At 43.3% G+C, this 16,474-nt stretch overlaps 1 long non-coding RNA gene across 1 annotated transcript; it reads right to left on the bottom strand.

The window, feature by feature from the left end:
* Nucleotides 1-5,415: 5,415 nt before the first annotated feature.
* LOC121672745 lies at nt 5,416-12,784 on the bottom strand. The gene is made up of 3 exons (XR_006018965.1): nt 11,977-12,784; nt 7,508-7,568; nt 5,416-6,444 (listed from the first exon to the last, which is right to left on the bottom strand). It is a non-coding gene; the product is annotated as an uncharacterized LOC121672745 (long non-coding RNA).
* Between the last annotated feature and the right edge of the window lie 3,690 nt (nt 12,785-16,474).

Genomic DNA, 16,474 nt, shown 5'->3' with positions numbered 1-16,474 from the left:
GGGCTCTTGGCATCTCCACCTGCCCATCTCATGAGGAAGCACGCTGTTGTCTGGATGCACAAACACGAGCTGGTTTTTAACGGCCCCTGGCAATTGTTCACTTGCAAGCACGTGGCGGAGATTTAGGATGTAACTACGGCAGTGAGGAGGAATGTGTGAAAAGAGCTTGGAGATGTCAGAGCACCTGCTTCTGAGGAGAGGGCCACGTTAGAAGAGCTGTTGGCTAGCAGTAAACAGTCCTGGCACCCTTGTTTCAGGACTTGGCAGCAGCAGGAGTTGAACTGAATCCAGCTTTACTCTCTACTGCCTGTTCAGTAAGTTGAGGACAAGGCAGATGATTAAGGAAATGTGGGGAAACTGCTACAGAAGCTTTTGGAAAGATAAGAGACTTTGGTCTCCATGTCTGACAGTCTGGCACTTCTCACTAGCATTGAATTCACATGCAAATCAAAGGCAACATCTACTCCCACAGGAAGCTTTATTAATGTACAGGCCTGCTTGTGAATCTCCGTGCTGATGAAGGTTGTGGGACTGACTTCACTCAAATTAATTTCCCTGTCTATCCTCGCCTGAGCACTGTGCAGCACCGGCAGCCTCAGCAGGGCTCCCACGCTGGCATCCAGGGATGAGCTCCGTGCGGGAGTGGCACTGCCTGGAACCAGGGAAGGGGGTAGAGGTGGGATGCTTGTTGGCTTGGATTGTATGGGTGTCCACCGGGTGTGAACTGACATCAGCAAAGTAATTCCATGAAGGCAAACTCCAAACGGGCTTGAAGTATTTTGCGTGTGAGAGGGTCAGTGTGTCCCAAGCCAGCCGTCTTTCTTGTGCATGTCCTGTCATGTGTGAGGAGTATGGATGAGGCTTGAAGTGGCAAGGACAGGACTTGATCTGAGGTAGGAGGGAGGAAAGGCTGAGCAGAGAGAAGTAGAAAGGCAGAGGGATGTGGGATTGCTGGCTTCACTGTACCACCAAGGACATGGTAGCTACTTGATGCAGACGCTCAGTAAGAACCATACCTGAGCTATAAACAACCTTCCACATCTTAAACCTGAGCTCATCTGATGCTCAGCTTTTATTGCTGTCAGTTATTTGCAAATGAAAAAGCAAAATCTTGAGAGGAGAGGTGGGAAATGCCATTTCAAGCTGCAATTGCCTGAAATGTCAGCATGTTGCCACCTCACTTGCATCTGCCTTGCTTTTCCCTTTGATGTTCATGTCCATCCTGGCTGCTTGTATCCCTGATGTTCCCTCTAGCCCTCTTTTATTCTTTCTAATTCTTTCTAATCCTTTCCTTCCTACCCTGCTCCACCCTCTTGCCATCTCAGGTCCCACCAGGTCTGCACCAAGACAGGTGACAAACTGACATGGAATGGGGTGGTGTAGATGTCACCTTGAATGAAGACCCTCACAGTGGTGGGTGTTAGGGATGTGGGTGCTGTGCAGCTGGACTGGAGCAGGGACAGAGCTCTGGCTTTACTCCAGCAGAGCTCTGCCAGTGCAAGCCTGTCCCCACAGCCAGAGACCCTCACTAGTGTGGGGTCAGTCATGGTAGGGGTTTATGGTGGCAGTGGCCACCCCACCAAGATGCATGGAGCTTTGTGACCAGCTTGAGTGTAGAGAGCAGGCATTTCTTGCATGGCTACTAGTTCTGGGAATCTTCAAAAATTTCTGGCAGCCAATTTAATTGTGCAACCTCTCAGCTGCCAGAACGGATAGAATATGATCATATCACATGAAATGCATGCAGGGTCTGCTATAGCAACTGTATTTCAAAGAGACAACACATATGGTGACTGGTTCTTTTTGGAATAATATCTATAAGTTGATGATGTTTTATTCAAAAAGGCTGTAGCTTGAAAGGTTAGGGATGTTCTGATTGTTTAGTGTATGATTAAAGAAAGGCTTCTGTGGTTTTTTTGGCCTATTGAGTCTAATTACTGGGAACTAAAATGATCATTTGACTGCACATTTACCTGGAATTATTCTTCTGCAGAGCCAGTCTTAATAATATATAATAATATGTTGCGCTTGTACTGTATAGAGCTTCTTGTCTGAGCAGCTCAGAGTGCTTTACAAGTATTCATTAATTAAATAAGCCATACAACACCCCTGTTAAATAGGTGAGTATTTGTTGCCCATCCCCTTAAGTCTTGTAGGTTTTATTTCTGCTGCCTCTGCCCACCCTTGAAGATGCTTTAACAGCTAAATAAGTTAATTGAATAAAAATAAGGTATTTTTTAACCGTCCTTAGCGTTTTCTGTATAAAGGTTTCTTTTGTTGCATTGTATTCTTTGGTAGGCTGTAGGGATTTCTGGTTCTTGATGGTACACCATCGTGGGGGTGGTGGTTGTGTGTGTGAGCCCAGAGCCATGCCCAGCAGCTCCCTGCACCCATTGCAGGTTCAGGGACCAATTTAGAGATGTTATGGGTGCACTAAGCTCTGACCAGCTTGAAATGCAAAATCTAATTTTACCTGCACCGTACCAAGCTCTGCTGGAAATCACATGCACCCTTAGAGAGTTTTTCTGATCCAGCGGAGACTTGTTCTTAAATTGGAAAGGAGGGCTTGTTGCCAAAGCATTATAAGGTCTCTCCTCCTCACTTGCCCTGGTCAGCAGTGGTGGTTCTTCAGTCTGCTGAGCTGACCAGTGTCTCTCCAAAAGTAAAAAGATGGGTCTAGGCCATAAAATAACAAGGTTTTATTGGGGGCTGGTGGGTGGGGGGCTGGATTCGAGTTTGCAGACCTTGATATCAAACCTTTCCCAGCAGTTCTGCGCTGAGATTAAACGCTCTGCAACTTGGAGGAGCAAGTGAAACCTCAAGCATATCTGACTTCTTAATTAAATAGGTATTAATTAAATCACTCAGAGAACATACACAGTAGGAGTGGGGAAGGCTTTTTCCCTCCTTCCATGTAGGCATCTTGCAAAGGGACTATTTTTCTTGTTTTACATTAATGAAGTCTTCAGCCTTCCCACTTTTCCACCTACACATGTACTGAACGTCTCCAAGGAGACCAAGGAGGCCCGAGTCCGGTGCTGGTGAATCCTCTGGGAGCAGCAGGCTAGGGTCTCGCCAGCGGAGCCTCAGCTGTCCCACAGTCTGTCTTGCAGGGATCATCCTTGCTGTCCCCTGGCTGGGGAGCCAGCAGGGAGCCAGGGCAGGGACTTGCTCCTCATCTTTTCCCTCTGTCTTTTATCTCCTCTTGATTTCTTTTCCCCACCTGATGGGGAAATCGGGCCTTGCAGAGCAGCAGGCTCCAGTGTTGAGGGACTCTTTTCCTTTGCTTTGCATGACATGTTGCAATAATCCCCCCCCCATCCTGCCTGCTGATGCCTTCAGGGTCATGTCCCTTGCCCCTCCACTGTCACACTGTCCCTTTGCTGCTGTGCCCCCTCCCACTGAGTCCCCACAACTGGTCCATCATGAGCTGACAGTGATTTTTGTAGGATCATGGAATATCCTGAGATGGAAAGGACCCACAAGGATCATCAAAGTCCAAGGCTTGGATTTTGGTGAGGTGAAATGCTGTCCCTGCTTTTCTTGGCATTCTCTCCAGCTCCTTGCAGCTTTCCCAGCCTTCAGCATGTTTCTGCCTGCTGCTACCTCTCCTCTTTCTCCCACTATGGCCTTCCAGAAGCTTCCCTGATGTTCTCTGGTGCTTGGGGAACAGACACTGATATACAACTGACCTCCTCTGTAAACCCAACCTGATCTGCTGGGAGAGGAGGCATCTGAAATCTGAAAGCACAGGAGCCTGCCCATTAGTGAGGAGGGCTGTGAGCTGCTCCACAGGGACAAAAACCCCTCTATGGAGCTCACCATCAGGATTCCTGCGGTTGTTGAGGCTCCCACCCAGGAGGCAAACATCAGCTGGTGCTGTTTTTCTCCTTAGTCAAAATGGGAAATCAGTGGTGGTTTATCACCCCATGGCATGCAAGGTGTTATTTTTGTGGAAGCCACTGCTTTCCTCAGTGGAGGTGCGTCAGGAGTGAGGTGGTAGCCCATGACCAGGGATTGCCTTGCCCGTATGCTGTTTGTATAGCTACCCGTGCCCTCTTGGCTGTGAACTCAATTCTCCAACCTCTTTCTCCCTACAGGCTCTCCAGGTGGCACGACAACTTCTCCTGCAACAGCAGCAGCAGCAGCAACAGCAGCAGCAGCAGCAACAAGTTAGTGGATTAAAGTCTCCGAAGAGGAATGACAAACAGCCAGCCCTTCAGGTAAGGGGAGCCTGTGAGCCTCCGTGAGGGTCTGGGGCTTGTAAAAGCTGAATAAATGCGTCTTCCATGCAAACACTGGGATGCAACCTTCAGGAGCTTCCTCCCTGTGTCCACAGAGTGGCTGTGGCTGGTGTAAGTGGCAGGAGGATTGATGCTGGGTGCTCTTGAAAGTCCCGCCTGTGGCATATTTACAAATCGTGAGCGTGTACTTTTATTAGCATCTGGTAGGGTTGGATTATGACAAAATGGAATAGCTTTTGTTACTGTGTCAGTGTGCATAGGAGATTTGCATTAACATTTCTGTTTGATTGCTGTTCCATTTGTAGTCTGTGTTCACTCAAACCGTTGATTTGCTGTGTCAAGGATATTGGGAAATACTAGGATATCATATCATCGGTGTGTTTTTTCCCCTTTTATTGTCTGCTGATTTATGGACATCTTCAGAAATAAAATCTAAATATTAGAGGGCTTTGTGCTGTTATGAATTCAGAGAGCTTAAACCAATACAGCGTTCCCAAACAGAAGATGTATGCACACATATGGGGCTTTGGAGTACATTCTGCTAGTCTTGTGGGATAAATCACGGGGAGTTAAAGACAAGAAAGACCTATTAGGTCATGTATCACATTTTCCTTTCTTTTTTTTTTTTTTTTTTTTTTTTTTTGCTATTCTAGTGTTAGAAATCCCTAGGGATGGTGGGACTGCTATTATTTTCCTTCGGATAGTTTTCCATAACAAAGCACACGCTCAGGAACTTACCACTTTAATTCCATCCTCTTGCTCCAAGTAATACTGCTTGTATAAATACTGAGTCAGTCCCTTGCCTTGCCTCGTGTTCACACTCCTCAAACATCTGAGATACTAACATGTACTTGCCAGTTTTGGCAAATTATATGTATCTAGTTCTTTATGTATTTCGTAAACTGGCACTTCCAGACCCTTGACCACTTTGCTGGTTTGCAGCTGGTTATTGCTTTTATTAGTGCTCTCTGCAATTGCAGCATGTCAGTGGATTTTTGATAATAAGGTCCTGAATGCAGCAGTTCAGCTGCAGTTGCACAAAGCGCTGTAGCTGGGACATTTATCTTATCTCTCTCTTCTATATCTGATGCTTCAGCCTCTGTAGCCCCAAATTCTTTCCGGATTTTTTTTTTTTTTCCTCTTGTTGTCATAGCACGTTGTCAAACTCATGTCTGTTTTGCTCTTTCTACTTTTTTTTTTTTTTTTTAGTTTGATATACTATCACCATGAGCTCCCTGACAGCATTGCTGCTTCTCTTGCCTTTTATATGTGCTTCAGATTATTTTCCTACAAAAATACGGATCCTAGGCTCTTTAAATATGTAGTAGAATATGGAAGGTAAAGCCAACATCGCTAGAGGCCTTGACAGTAAAGTGAGAGGGCCTGATTCTGTAGTTCTTACCCAAATAAAGCCGATGGGGACTTCAAGGGGAGTTTTGCTTGAGTGAGGAATAGCTGTTAACTGCAGCCCTTGGTCCAGCGTGGACAACGTCGAGCTTTGGTGTAGTGATTTCATCTTCAAAGCATTTTGCAAATACTAATCTCCAAAACATCCCCAGAAGGAAAGTCTGATAAGTAAGTAGCATTATCCCAGTTCTGGACTGGGAAACTGAGGGATGTGGGTTAAGCGACTCACTTAGGATCACAGAGGGAATTGGGTTTAGAGGTAGGATTAAGATTCATGAGTTCCTGGCTCCCACCCCTGTGCTCCGGCTGCTGGACAACACCTCGTGCTTTACAGCCGGGCTGTTATTCTTTTGGAAAGTATGAAGCATTTTGTCATTGGGCAAATATACGTTTTATTGGCAGCGTCGAGAGCCATAATCCAAAGCGCTACATTAATGCTTTCAAAAATATTTTATTTGGTAAATCCATAGCTGATCCATATGCCTTTTAATAGACTCTTCCACTGGGGACATTTTTAATGAGAGATTGTGCTGGCTAGGTCCAGTGTCAGGTACTAAAAGAAGTGCTTTGTTGTGCAGATGTCTTAAGAATAGCTCCAGAGGATGAAATATGACTGTGTTGACCTTTCAGCTGTGAGCTTATTTGTCAGGATTCAAATAAGTTGAAAGGATCAAACCAAACAGTTTCCGTAGTCAGACTGGGAATTGTGTTGCAGAGGTCAACAGTGAAGGCCACATAGCGGATTCCATAACATAGCCAATTGTTGGTACGTATTAAAGTACTGGAGCAGCTCCTGCAGTCAGAGACACAATTAAAATTCTAATTTATTAATGTATACAGAGAGCTGGCCCAGCCTGTCACTCACTGATTCAAATGACTGCCCAGTCTTTTTTTTTTCCCCCCTTCTCACTCCTGGCGCTTTTGCGGTTCTGAAACATACTGGAAGTCCTCTTGGATGTAACATCCCCAAGTGCATCCCTGTAATGAAAATCTGTTGCTGAAAGGAAATGGTGCTGCTGGGGGTAGAATTTTTGAGTACAACTGCACCCACACAAGCACCCACACCCCCTGAAGTCAGATGGGGCCATGCCGACGAGGTGATACCTATTCCTGAGAGTACATAGAATAAATGTCAAGGGGGGGGGGGAAACGTGCCCGTTTTTCACAAGTTTGTTTAAATAATGAACAAGTTATCTTTGGGCTTCACTTACAAAGATAGATGTCTCATTCAACAGCAACAGCAGTTAGCAGTCACCTGGGTTTTGTTGTGACAAACAGGCTTCATGTATAACAAGAACACCATAGGCATCGCTCATCCCTGCTGTGCTTGGCGAGGGCACTGGTGAGCAGCGCCCAGCACGAGTGCTGGGGAGCTTTGCATGGAGCAGGGAGGAACGCTGTTTGCCTGGGCTGCTGCTTCTCCTGCTGAAATGCTCCATGGCCCTGCCTGCCCCAGGAGAGGAGGCCGGTCCTGGGGCTGGAAATGCACCCTCTAAACCCCACTGCCACAAACAGATGCAGAAAATTAATCTAGTATATACTGTGTAGCTAATCTGTTGTCACCTCATGGATAATTTTCCTCTATTCCTTCTTTATTCCCTGGTCAAATAGCCACGGTACTTAAATATATCCCAGCATCCTGTGGCCACACTGGGACATGGTGTCTTTGATAGTGTTTAATGACAGCAGGCTCCTGCAATCCTTTTAGGGGGTCTTTTGATCTTGGCAACTCTACCTGAAGATCTGCTTTTAGCAAATCATGAGATACTCAGTGTATACGAACTTGGACGCAGGACTGGAGATGTGCTCTGCTGATAGCTGAAAAACCCCAAATCTCCAAATACACGATGACTCACATTTTGAGCCTATCGCACACTGCCGTGGTTTAGATTTGGCAGGGACCTCCGGTTTCGCAGCCTGATGACACAAACAAAAGAAAATTGAAAGTTAAGAAATGGATTTAGTAACCAGCAGTTGGGGAAAGAACATAAAAAATATCAGTCCCACAAAAATCACTGGAAGCGAAAAAAAGACTAAAGGCTGTTTGATAATATATTTTCCATATACATTGGATTTCCTTGAGTCTGGGAAACAAATAATTTAACAGACCAGGTATGCTTAGGACTTTGAAAATGTGCACATTTTTCCTGGCCAAGATAAATATATCTGTATTAATAGATGTATTGATTAAAATTTGCAGCTTTAATTGCCGATGCTCTTAACGATTATTCATTTTGGTTCTTCAGGCATTTTAGTGCTGGCAAAAGCACACAGATTGGAAACAAATCAAGAGACACATTTTTCTCCCAAGAAAGTAAAAGTGCATGTGTGTTTTGGCAATACTAAAAATACAATTTTTTTTAAAGATGTAAATGTTGTGTGTTGCATTGAGCTGGAAGTTGGATACTGGACTCAAAACAAATTTAGGATGTCCAAATCAGTATCTCACAACTGAAACCAATCACTTGACTTTTTTTATGTTATTAAATGAGATTTCTTGTCTGATCATTAACCTGCATGTGTTTGGAGAGAAGAAGTAATGAAATTACTGGGATGGAAACTTTTGTTTTTGCTTGGCAAAACAAAAAAAAAAAGTCTTCCCTTTAAGTCACGGCCAAGAAAAGAATTTGAATTTGGTTTAAATTCTCAGGGTGAGACCGGGGTAGGCTGAGAGGACAGAGCTGTCCTCTCCTTTGCATACCGCTGCTTTTTAAAGCAGCCTTTTGGCTGGGCTTTTGTAGAATTTAATTTGCATGCTATATTATCTTAATATATCTTTCCAGTATCTTGAGAAATAGAAGAGGGTGAGAGGAAAAAATCACTGTAGCTTGATGTTGGGGGAAATTATTATTATTGTTTTTTATGAAATTAGAAATCATTAGTTTGACAACATAATAAACACTGAGAGGTGAAGGGCAGGGTATGCTCCGTTTCGCTTGGAGCTCACAAATCTCAGTTGTGTTGTCTCAGGTTTTACACCCAGGGAACCTTTTTTACATAGTGGTAAATTTAACAACTGGTAGAGAAATTGTCTCAGCAGATAATTTGGCAGAAGAAGTAAATTTGCAAATGTATTTATTCTATTTGTATGAATATCTCTCTGTTTCACCCTTCAATACGGGAATTGATCCGAGTTTGGCCTCAGTCAAGCCAATGGGAATTTTGGCACCAACTCAGCTTGGGTCAAGATTTTGCTTCTGCAGGGTTTAAAGTTTGCCTATGAAAATTTCACTCAAATCTTTCATTATCTGTTTTTAATTTTGGAAATTAAGCAAAGTTGAGTTTTGCTGGTTTCTACTGAAGAACCCCTTAGTTCTTTTATTTTTCACCCCTAAGCCCAGTTATAAGTGTTAGTCAGTTCTTGGAATGTGTCTGTGAAATGCAGACATCATCCACCCCACAAACAGAACAAAATCTGAGTCAGATCCTCAAAATTACTTGATCAGCTTAAAAATTTTGATACTGAGGGGTTTTTTTTCATGACACCTATGGGTCTTTTTTGCTGCCTTTTTATATATTTTTAAAGCATTTACTATTCAATTTTTCCAGCTTTTTCGACTGAGCAGAAAGGTGACAAATATGTTTATTCTTTAAAAAAGCCTGTGATTCTCCTGTAATATCATGATTCAAAAAAATGAAGCTTCTAGGAAAATACCAGTATATTGGGAGAGCTGGCAGTGTGAGTTACTGTCAGCAAACATGATTATTCTCATTTTATAGCCACATAAACCCTGACAGAGAGATATTAAGTGACTTGCCCAAAGTTGGAGAGCTGCAGGCCCTCAGTGGTGTTGAGGTGTGCAGCTCTGCTGGGGCATTTGGGAGTTTGGCATCTGAGTGTTGGAAAGAAGTCAGTCCTGAGGGGCAAAGTAGAAGCCAGGATCTCTCATTTTCAGCCCTGTATCATATTAGAGCTCCCAAGTATCATTTTCTTGCAGGTTTTCTGCTTTGACATTAAGCATTTATAGAACAGGTTTGTAAAAACTGTAATTTCTGCCCAGGTTGGAAGCAGGGCTGTGGGGCTGGCAGTGCCTGAGCCCAAATGTGCCTTACCCACCTCGGGGAAGGGGAAAACAAATGAAACCTTCCTGACTGGTCAGAAATGTGTAAATTGCTGACAAAATGACACATGTAATTAAGAGTGCTCCTGCCATTTTACCTTGTGGTTTACACCTACAGTGTTGAAAAAAGAGAGTGACTCCCACCTCGCTAATTACCATTATCACTGAAATGGTAGGGTTTGAGTCATTAGTTCCATGTGCATTTAATTAGAGGAAGGCTGAAATTGGATTTAACTTATTACTTTTTCATGGATCACTTTCTTGTCATCACTTCAAATTGGATTGCAGCCCCAGGTAACTAATTATGAGCGCCACAGGATCAAGAGTGAAAAAAAGGTAATTAGGAATAACACTGTTGGACCCTTGCTGGTAGTCCACTTGTGCTTGGGAAGAAATGAGAGCAGTATTTTGTAGTATTACAGATTAGGGAGTTAAAGGTATGTGCTGCTGCCAGGAATGATGGGAGACTGCCCCCTCCTATAGCGGTTTATATGATGTACAGCTGGGTTGAAGATGTTACAGCGACATGGTTCCACAATCAGCTCCTTAATACCGAGATTAAACTTGTAAAAGCAACAGATCGGTTGTAGGTATGAGGCATCTCAACAAGCGGGGAGCCAGGGGTCCGTCCGTGTGTGCTTGCACGGCGCTGCCGAGGCACTCGCGAGCCGCGGTACCGAGCGCTGTAAGTACAGCGAGCCAGAATTGATAACAAATTAATGAACATATTAATGATCCGAAAAGATCATTCACATCTGACAGGGAGATACATCAATCCGGAGGACAGCAGTGAGCCTGATGATGCGGGGATGTCAGGGATTGAGCCTGCATTGCTGCTGTGATAAAATCAGGAAATCAGGACCTCACTTCTCTTTTGTTTGCTGGAGAGGTTTCTTTTTGTTTTGCTTTTCGTGGGCAAGGCTTGCTTGGTTGGATTGTCCCTCTTTCTTCTTCTTTATTTTTTGATGTTGGAGGTATGATTGCCAAGTCCTGCTTTCTTCAGAAAATACTTTAAAACAAATTGTTTTATTTCCATGTGCAGAACAGAGTTCAGAACTGCAAGTAATCAATTCTATTGACACAATCTGGAAAGAAATGTTGATGAGAGTTCAAGGATGTGAAAGGATTGAAATTTCAAAGTACCCAACACTGAGTGTAGGAAAATTTCAGAAGTAGTTTCATTAAGCAAAGAAATCTATTGTGTGAGGATCTGTAAGAGGAAAAACTGCTCTAGGACCTAATGATATTATAAGGAGGTTGCGGCAGCTGATTTTTGCCTTTAGAAGAGGAAAAGTTTCCTAATTTCTCCTAGTAGTGAATCACAGTTCAAAGGCTAGCACAATTTCCTTAAGTTGTTTAAAATGGCTTTTAATGCTCTGTTAATGTAGGCAAATATTTGTGACTCAGTGTTGGGTAAGTGCCGCTTGCTCATTATTTCCTGATGCAAAGCAAAGGGTAGGAAATTCTATGAACACCATGCAGAGATGCTAAAGAGACTTAAGAGTAACAAAATTCAGTTATGGAAATTAAGTCTTTCTCATTTACTTGACGTTACAAAATAAATCTCGAGATTAAAAGGTATTACCTTTAATACAGAAAAAGAGAATCTCCTTTAATACATCTCAAATTGATTTACAATTTTTATACATAATATTCATCTGTGGTTGAAAAGGGGGCAACCTAAGGTCGAGTGATGTAGTGTTTCCATTTTTCCATATGAGTCTTACTGTGTGTGATAAAAGCAAACTCCTTTATTTTGTCAGTCTGCAGGAATTTCTGATGAAGTGCAGGGGTCACTTTTCTGTCAATTTGAGTAGGCAGCATTTTTGAACTACTGTTTTTTTCCTCCCTCCTACAAACTGTGGCCCCGATCTGACACACACATGCACACACACACGCACACTTAGAGTGCTGCAATCTGCAACTTATTAGTGTGTAGTGCTGGAGCCTGTCCAGTGGTTAGAAAATTTCCTGAAGCCTGGAATAACAGCAGTGGGTGCGAGTGCCATCGAACAGAAGTGACAATGAGGGGCAGTCCGGCCCGCCTGGCACAATGCCCGGGCTGGAAAACCAGCTGAGATACTCGAACGCAGGAAGATTGACGCGGTGCATCTGGGAAATGCTCAAAAAGTTGGGTTCTTGAAAAAATTACCTTCTGTGATCGTAAGACATCATCTGTTTTCCTACAGAGATTGTTTATAACAGGGTTTTCAAGCACTTGTCAAATAACCAGGAGTGAAGGAAATAGGCTAAAAATCTCTTACCGTTCAGATGAGTCCTGGTGTACTTGGAAAAAAAGGAACTCTCGTCACAGAGATCCACAGCTTCCCAAGGCAGAGGGAGCCTGCGAGAAGGAGAAAAGGAAACTCTTAGTCAAAAATGACCCAGCAAGCACAGGCTGTGGGTTGGGGACGGTGATACTGCCCGGGCTGATGGGTGCAGTGCGGGCACGGCGAGGTGAAGTCATACCTTAGAAACTGTTTTGTGTGGTGCTTAGCTTTTGTTACTGAGCTGTGATATCATGGGCAAAATATTATAAACATAGCATGGCTATAGCTTGCTTGTGTAACAAAAGATCAGGAACTTTTATTAAGTTTGTTTTCCTTGTCATATTGTAAAAATTTATTATGTGTACTGTGTATATTAGAAACAGATTTGGGTAATTCTGTCTAAATGAAGTCATCCCAGCTATTTCCAGACTGTCTGTTTTTGGTTGTGAATAATTTTCATACATCAAATGGTTGTCATATTTAGTAGCTCTCTACATTTTAAATAGGACATATCCCATTTTGAACTTCCATGGACTTGAGATGCCTCTGGGTTTTTAAGGTTATTGTGTTGCAGGAATATTTTCAAGAGCTGCCAGTGGCAGGGCAGGGAGTGCTGGAGGAGTCCCTCGCCTTCCTGCAGCAAAATAACAGGTTTTTCCCAACTGCAGTAGTACTTGTGGCTTTCGGCAGCACGCGCTGGAAGAGCCTGCCAGATACCTATTTCAGCTTGTCCCTTTGTGTTCACACTTTGCAACAAATATGTTAAAAAAACACTAAAGGAAAAGTACTGTGTATCAAAAATCTCCGATAAAAGAATTCTCTCAAAGAATACATGCTGCTGCTCTTTTTTTCTTTTAACAGAAGTGTGAAAGAAGTTAATGTTTAAATGTTTAATGTTTTAATTTAAATCATAGACACATCTACATAGCAGCTAAGTTGCTGTGACTTTTTTATTTATTTTTTTAATCCTCAAGACAAAGTTTCTTTAATCAGGATGAGGAACTGCTGGTGTTCCTCGCACACCGACTGAGAGGAATTTGCACTGGAGGAGTCTGCAGCGATGAGCACAGAGCAGAATTTTGCCCTGAAACTATCAACTTTGCCAGAAATACTTGAGTTACAGCAATTTGTTTAAAAAGAAGGAAAAAAAAAAAAAGCAGGAGAGAAAGAGAAAAGGCATTTTGATCTGGCTTGCTGGAGTGGAGGAGAACAGCTGTTTGCCTCATGTGTTTAAATCTCTAGAGCTAATATTGAAGTTTCAGGGCAACAAGTGCAACATAACAGAATAAGTAGAAACTAAACCCAGGGAAACAATTGGAAATGCTGCTTGGATGTGGCTTTGGAGCTTGACAGTTTTACAGCTGAGTCGTCAGGTTGGCAAAATATTTTGTGGTGTGTGCAGAGAAAAGGCTGTTGTGTTGCTGAAATGTTTTTGTTTGCCTGATAAGTGTAATCTGCCTTTTATAAATTACTAATCTGTTTAAGGTGTAACATTAATGGCGCATAATCTCAAGTCACTGAAAGCCTGGAAAATTAAAGTAGACTGAAGGCACAAGAAAGAAATGTACTTTGTGTCAGGCTGAAGTTTGATGAAGCATGGAGGAGATGGAATAGATTATTAAATAAACTTTAAGAGGAGATGGAAAAAGCACCGAAATATCTCATTTTGAAAGGAATTAGTTTACTTGATTATATGCAACTGTATCACACTCAGGAAAGTATAAGACAAATGAAAGCAAAACAAAATTTAATTGAGCTATTATTTTGCAGACTTTGGCTCCGTTTCAGACAGCCTAATCAAATTGCGCTTTGCTCAAATAACTAATGTTAAATGCAGTCTACCAACAGATGTTTAAACAGAGACTAATTGGAAAATCTACATCCTGGGTTTAGCGTGTCTAGCTGAAAAAGTTTTGAAATTGCTTTGGAGCGGGGTGGGAAGATGATGGGAGGAGCTCAGGTAGCGATGGGTGCCGGGGAGGGGAGCCAGGAGACAGAGACACTCATGCCGGAGCTGATGAGATCACCAATGCCACCGAGGTCACTGGTGCTGTAGTTCGGTACCGTTGGCCCCTCAGAAAATTTTTTCCATCGTGTTGTATCATGAGAGTCATGTTGTAGCTGCGTAGCTCATGCTATGTGCCAGTGTGCATGGAGTACGTAATGCAGTGAAGCACACGGATTGAGGGTGTTAAAAGCAGTACAAATTATCAAAGCTCAGTGCTTCCTTGCCAGTTCTGTCACTGCCTGACATTTTTTAAGCAGTTGCAGATTTAAGTTATTAACCTGTGCTTTATCTCAGTGCTGAGCCTTTTACGACATCAGTGCATCCGTGTGGACCTCTTGGGTGGGTTGCAGCATTGAGTTGAGCAGCTTGGGCCAGATTTGTCCTGGGTTTAAGTGACAGCATGCAGGGAGTATGCTGGAGTGGAGGGATCCCACTGAGATGGATATAGCTTCCTACCTCTGATTTTTCTTTCAAATCAGTTTTACACCAAAGTCACTCCAGTGGCAGGAGCCCCTGGAGGTGTTCAAGGCCAGGCTGGACAGGGCTCGGAGCAACCTGGTCTTGTGAAAGGTGTCTCTGCTCATGGCAGAGGCCTTGTAACTGGATGGGCCTTAAGGCCCCTTCCAAACCAGACCATTCTGTGATGATTCTTTTTGGTTTTATTCATTTTGCTGCTTATCAAAACTTTGGGCCAAAGAGTTGCTCATGGTTTGCCTCCTGGACTTTGAGCTGAGTCAGTTGAGCAGGTGCAGTGCACATTTCCACATTTGCTTGGAAGATTTCATCCCAAGGACTCTGCTGTCCAAGGGACCAGTGTTTTGTGCATTCAGACAACTAGGAATGGAACTGAAAGAAACTGGGGTCTTGTCAAGAAAAAAGCAAAACTTAGAAACTCTTGTGGAAAATTTCCCATCTTTCATTGGGGGAAAACCCCCCACACCAAACCCCAAAATGAGTAGAATTTCTTCCGCTAACTCTTAATAGTTCAGGTGAATATCTGAAGCAAACCTGTTGGGAGATGCCAAGAGCCAGCCTAGCCTGGCTACAGTGCAAATTTAATCATTTTAGTCCTGTTGGTTTTACTTTAAAGAACAGATGTGTGACGACCTGGTGGTTGATGGCTGGTCACTGTTGTCAGTGGACATAGGTTAAGTTGACGAACCTTCCCTGTCCATCCCAACATGAGCTCTTTTTGGGTCAAGGCCTGTTGCCCTGAGCTGGTTTGTAGTCCATACCTTCATTTCATGTGGTCTTCAGGGGATGGTTCCTGTGAGATAAGAGTGAAATGCAACATGATGAGTGACCCATGAAGTGCATTAGAGAGGCCCTTCTGTCTCTCACAAAGGTTTGTCCACTGTTGTCTAAGGGCAGTGGCTCCTCAAGTTAATGCTGATGTTATGTGGGCTTAATAGCCAGTATGTAACGGGGAGTAGCCAATCTGTAAGAAAAATAATAATGTACGTGTAAATATAGAAATTTCCAATTTTACTGGTTGGAACTCTAGAAAAAGGCAGATTATATTTTATGGCTTGTAAACATCAGGGCAGATATTTCGGGAGAACTGCAGACAGCTGTAATTTTGTGAATGTGCACAAATTACTTGGAAAACAAATATTACTCTGCCTACACAGCTGTATTCACAACTGTGGACCAGAATGCCTTTTGCATGATGCGCACGCCTGGTTCTATGGAACATAATAATGCTCAAATGAAGAAAATGTGATTTAAAAGTGAAGTCAGAATTAATACTTGCTGTGAAAACCTGTATTACTGGCTGAGGTGTTGGCACGGGAGTGGATAAACCACTTGAGGAAAAATGAGAACTAACCAGGACGTTTATTTGTACTCAGATCAAGAGCTGAATGCTCAAACTTCTGTAAGAGAGATGAACGTGCCTGTATCTTGCAGAGATGCCTCATGCTGCCTCTGCTATCCTGCAGAGTAAACACTGAGCTGGATTTGATGGTTAGAGAGGTCTGCAGGACTGCGTCAGGTTACCCGTGGGGAGAAGGGGTGTGGGAAGGAGGTGGGGACTCCCCTGGCTTCACAGGGGCTGTGAATCAGTGAATTGCCCGGTGCTTTTCTTCCCAGTTACCTGCACCCAGGTGGATTTGCAGAACACAACTGACTTGATTTGTGCGCTGGCAGTTCCTTCTGTTTGTCGTTTTCCTGTGTGATAAGGAGTTCCTACAGGAAGGTATGAATAACAGGAGAGAAGGCAAAGAAAATCCCCAAAAGTAAAAACAAAGCCAAGCAAGAAGGAGTAAAGCACGAGTTGGCAAGAGCCAAAGGCCTGGCACTGATTTTACTTTTAGCTTTGGTGTTTATTCAAAGACTGTGGATACAGGTTAACTTCCTTGGCTCAATATTTATTGGTGTGTTACTTGCCTTAAACTGGAACAATGAGTGCTTTGTTGATTGGGTTCAGAGATTGTCCCATTTTATTCTGTCTCCTGCATCCCCCTCTCTATCTGCAGGTTTTAA

Source organism: Corvus kubaryi, unplaced genomic scaffold (genome assembly GCF_017639235.1).
Source record: "Corvus kubaryi isolate FWS band 111438036 unplaced genomic scaffold, C.kubaryi_AGA036_p1.0 64924, whole genome shotgun sequence".
Lineage (NCBI taxonomy): Eukaryota > Metazoa > Chordata > Aves > Passeriformes > Corvidae > Corvus > Corvus kubaryi.
The sequence above is the reverse complement of the archived record's forward strand: the minus strand, read 5'-3'. Positions and strand labels throughout refer to the sequence as shown.